The sequence below is a fragment of the Stenella coeruleoalba genome (assembly GCF_951394435.1).
Source record: "Stenella coeruleoalba genome assembly, contig: scaffold_159, whole genome shotgun sequence".
In the NCBI taxonomy this organism is placed as follows: domain Eukaryota; kingdom Metazoa; phylum Chordata; class Mammalia; order Artiodactyla; family Delphinidae; genus Stenella; species Stenella coeruleoalba.
In genome coordinates this window covers 730,298-735,327 of record NW_027646447.1, presented here as the reverse complement: position 1 = coordinate 735,327, position 5,030 = coordinate 730,298, and positions in this window count along the sequence as shown.

Sequence of the window (5,030 nt, the reverse complement as noted above, 5' to 3'; positions counted from 1 at the left end):
TGTTTTTTAAATTGAATTTACATTTTTTATTGGCGTAATATTCCATTCTGTACATGGACCACTTCTTCTTTGTGCATTCCTCTGTTGATGGACATTTTCATTGCTTCAAAGTGTTGGCAGTGTTAAATATGGCTGGAGTGCAGGATTGCCAGCCTGTGTCTTTTTGATTCTCATCCTCTCAGGCGATAGGCCCAGCACGGGTATGCTTGATTGAATGGTAGCTCAATGTTTACCTTTCGAGGCAGCTACATTGTGTTTTCATTAGTGGCTCTTACCACGTCCCACTTAGAACCGAGGGTACGCATTTCTCCGCAACCCCTTCAGCATTTATTGTTTGCAGAACTTTTGCTGATGACTATTTTGACTGGTGTGAGCTGATAGGTTTTTGTAATTTGGATTTGCATGTCTTTAATAATACCTAATGGTCAGCTTTCTTCCACACCTTTTTTTTATTCTGTTAAACAAAAACAGGAAAAAATGTGAGTACAATAAACCTCTTGAAATTGTCTTCTTGGAAGGTTGCCCTCTTGATTTTTGCGGTCGATTTTCGATACCAGGATGTTTTTTGAGGGTAGGTGTCATTTACAGGGCTGCAATGAGTGTGAATATTTAGTGACCCTTAGCACTGGTTTTAAAGCTGCTGTTGTGGGAAACGGCCACAAGTCTGCAGCATTTCTCCATCCCCAAATCCGGTTACTAGGGCAGCAGATCCTTTCTGGAAGTCATGTTACCAGGTTGTAAATTAGAATGCAATGTGCCAGGAAGAAACCCCATAAGTTTATGTCACGTTACTTCTTTTTCGTTGTTTGAATTACTTAAATCAGGGTAATGATTAGAATAGTGTTTGTCCTAGGTGACACAGTCTGGTTCATTTGTACATTATATTTATATATATGAATATGTGTATAGATATATAGATATAGATATATAGATATAGATGTGCAGATCCTCCTCCCATGTAAATTATTGAAGAGTGTCCCGTAGACCTCCGTTTCTATATGGCCGGTCTTTTTGACATACGTATTTAATACGCATTTGTACACGTATGGTATACCTGGTCTTAATTTATCCATTCCCTTCACCTTTCCTTTTAGATAAGCTTGATTTGTTTTCTAAGTCTGTGAGTGTCTTTCTCTGTGGAAATATGTTCATTTGGGTCAGTTGTCAGATAACGCCTATAAGTGATATCGTAGGATATGTATTTTGCTTTCCGACTTACCTCACATTCTGTGATGATCTCTAGGCTCATCTATGGTGTCTCAAAGAGCAGTGTTTCATTGTTTTCCAAGGTTAGTATTCCATTGTGTACATGGACCACTTCTTCTTTATCAATTCATCTGTTGATGGACATTTTGGTTGCTTCCGTATCTTGGCTACTGTGAAAGCGGCTGCAGTGCAGCTGTTGCAGCCTCTGTCTTCTCGATTCTGGTCTTCTCAGGTGAGAGGCCCAACATTGGGCCTGCTGGATGGAATGGTGGCTCGGTTTTACATTTCTTTTTTTGGTGTGTGTGGTACGATGGCCTCTCACTGTTGCGGCCTTTCCCGTTGTGGAGCACAGGCTCCGGACGTGCATGCTCAGCGGCTATGCCTCACGGGCCTAGCCACTCTGCGGCATGTGGGATCTTCCCGGACTGGGGCACGAACCCGTGTCCCCTGCATCGGAAGGTGGACTCTCAACCACTGCACCACCAGGGAAGCCCCAGTTTTTACTTTTAAATGAGGTCCTTTCTGTTCTCATTATTGGCTGTAACCACTTTACATCTCACCAGCAGCTAGAGAGTACACAGTTCTCTAAAACCCTTTCAGCATGTATTGTTTGTAGATGTTTTGCTGATGGTAGTTGACGTGTGTGAGTTGAAACCTTTTGGTAGATTAGATTTGCATGAGTCTAATAATTCCTGATGTTGAGCTTTTATACATTTTCCTTTCTTTAGAAGAAGAGTGTGCAAACTTATCTCTCCATACTATCTCCTTTAAACATTTGCATGTCTTGAATAAGTTTGGTCATTCCCTAGCTCAGGACATTTTTTGAGGGCAGGTGTCCTTTACAGCCCTGAGTCTGTGAATGTTAAGTGACCATTAGCAGTGGGTTTAAAGCCGCTCTTGCCGCAAACGGCCACAAGGTGGCAGCATTTCTACATTTCCAACTCTGGGTTTTTGGGCAACAGAGGCTTCCTGGAAATCCTGTTAGTAGGCTGCAAATTGGGGCGGAATGTGCCAGGGCAAACCCCCAAGAGCTTGTATCTCCTTACTCCTTGTTTGTTTTTTAAATTTAATTTTTATTTAGTATCAGAGTAAATTTGATAAAAATGTTGTGTGTGTTCTAGGTGTACAGAATCTGGTTCATTTTATGTAAGTATCGATCCATTCATCTTTGGATTGTTTCCCGTGTAGGTTATTACAGAATGTTGAGTAGACCTCTCTTGGTATTCTGTAGGTATTTGGTGATTATATATTTCATGTGTATTAGTACATGTCTGTTAATCCCCATATCCTAATTCATACCTTCCTTACACCTTTCCATTTGGTTAAACATAATTTGGTTTTCTGAATCTATGAGTGTCCTTCTCTTGGGAAGTATTTCATGGGTATCAATTTTTAGGTAACACCTATAATTGAGGTCATAGGATATCTGTCTTTTGGTTTCTTTCTTACTTCAAGTTGGGTGATTATCTCTAGATCCTTCTATGGTGGTGCCAATGGCACTGTTCCATGCTTTTCCATGGCTAGTATTCCATTGTGTACACGAACAACTTCTTCTTGATGAATTTTTCTGTTGATGGACATTTTGGTTTCTTCCAAGTCTTGGCTATGGTACATGTTGCTGCAGTGCAGGATTGCCAGCCTGTGTCTCTTTGATTCTGGTCTACCCAGGTGATAGGCCCATCAGTGATCCTACCAGATCCCATGGTAGCTCAATTTTTACCTTTAAACACACCTCCATTCTGTTTTCAGTACTGTCTGTTACCAGGTGACATCCCACCAGCAGCTAGAGGGTACAGAGTTCTCTAAAGCCCCTTCACCATTTATAAGTTGTAGACTTTTTTGCTGGTGATCATTCTGACGGCTGTGAGGTGAACGTTTTTGTAGACTGGATTTGCATGGCTTTATTAATTCCTGATGTTGAGCATGTTTCCTTGCCCTTTTTTTTAACAAAAAAAAGAGAGAAAAAGAAAGAATACAAAATGTGCGTAAAATAGGCCTCTTTAAATTGTCGTTTTGAAATATGCACGTCTTTTGAGATTTTTGCTCGATTTAGTGACCACGGATTTGTTTAGAGGGCAGGTGTCATTAACAAGCCTGGAATTATTTTGAATATCAAGTAACCATTATCGCTGGGTTTAGAGCTGCTGCTGTGTGAAAGGGCCACAAAGAGGCACAGTTCTCCTTTAACCAATCTGGTTATTAGGGCAACAGAGCCTTAATGAAAGTCGTGTTCTAGGTTGTAAATTAGAATGGAATGTGCCAGGAAAAAGCCCCTTAACTTTATATCCCACTACTTCTTCGCTTTTTAAATTTAATTTTCATTTTTTATCACAGCAAGTGTGATTACAATGTTTTGCTTTTTCTAGGTGTGCAAGATGTGGTGGTTTTACACATATATCTATTGTTCTTTGGATCCTTTTCCCATGTAGGTTACGACACAATGTTGAGTAGTCTTCTCTTGGTATTCCGTAGGTCTTTGGTGATTATATACTTCACCTGTGTTTGTATATCTCTGTTAACCCCGATATCTTAATGTATCCAATCCTCACACCTTTCCATTGGTGAATCATAAGTTTGTTTAATAAATCTGTGATTGCCTTTCTCTGTGGAAATATCTTCACTGGTGTCAAGTTTTAGGTGACACCTATAAGTGATATCATAGTATATGTGTCTTTCACTTTCTGACTTACGACAAGTTGTGTGATTACTTCTAGACTCATCTACGGTGTTGCAAATGGCATTGTGTCATTTTTTTCCTTGGCTAATATTCGGTCTGTGCATGTACCAGTTCTTCTTTGTCCACTCATCTGTTGATGGAATTTTTGGTTGCTTCCACGTCTTGACTATTGTAATACTGCTGCAGTGCACATTTGCCTGCCTGTGTCTCTCCAATTCTGTCATCTTCGGTCTTAGACCAAGTAGTGGGCCCGCTGGATCATATGGTAGCCAATTGTTTACCTTGTGAAGGCACCTCCATTCTGTTCCATTAATGGCTCTTACCAGGTTACGTCCCATTTAAAGTTCAGGGTATGCACTTCTCCATAACCCCTTCAGCATTTATTGCTTGTAGTTTTTCTACTAATTTTTATTCTGACTGCTGTGAGCTGATACCTCTTTGTGGTTGGATTTGCATGTGTCTCATAATGCCTTGAAATTTAGCATTCAGGCATGTCCTTTTTTTTCTTCAAACTGTGAGTACAGCTTACCTCCTCAAATGGTTTTCTTGAAATATGTGCCACATTTTGAAATATTTTGGCCATTACCTCCCTGAAGACATTTTGAGGGCAGCTTTCATTTACAGCCCTCCAGTACTTGTGCATATGAAGTGACTATTAGTACAGGTTTTAAAGCTGCTGTTGCAGGTAACGGCCAGAGGGCGGCAGCATTTCTGCTTTCCCCACTCTGGTAACTAGGGAAACAGACCTTCCTGCCAGTGGTGTTCCTTGGTTATAAATTAAAGTGGAGTGTCCCCGCATAAACCCACAAAAGCTGATGTCTCCTTACTTATGTTTGTTTTTTAAATTGAATTTACATTTTTTATTGGCGTAATATTCCATTCTGTACATGGACCACTTCTTCTTTGTGCATTCCTCTGTTGATGGACATTTTCATTGCTTCAAAGTGTTGGCAGTGTTAAATATGGCTGGAGTGCAGGATTGCCAGCCTGTGTCTTTTTGATTCTCATCCTCTCAGGCGATAGGCCCAGCACGGGTATGCTTGATTGAATGGTAGCTCAATGTTTACCTTTCGAGGCAGCTACATTGTGTTTTCATTAGTGGCTCTTACCACGTCCCACTTAGAACCGAGGGTACGCATTTCTCCGC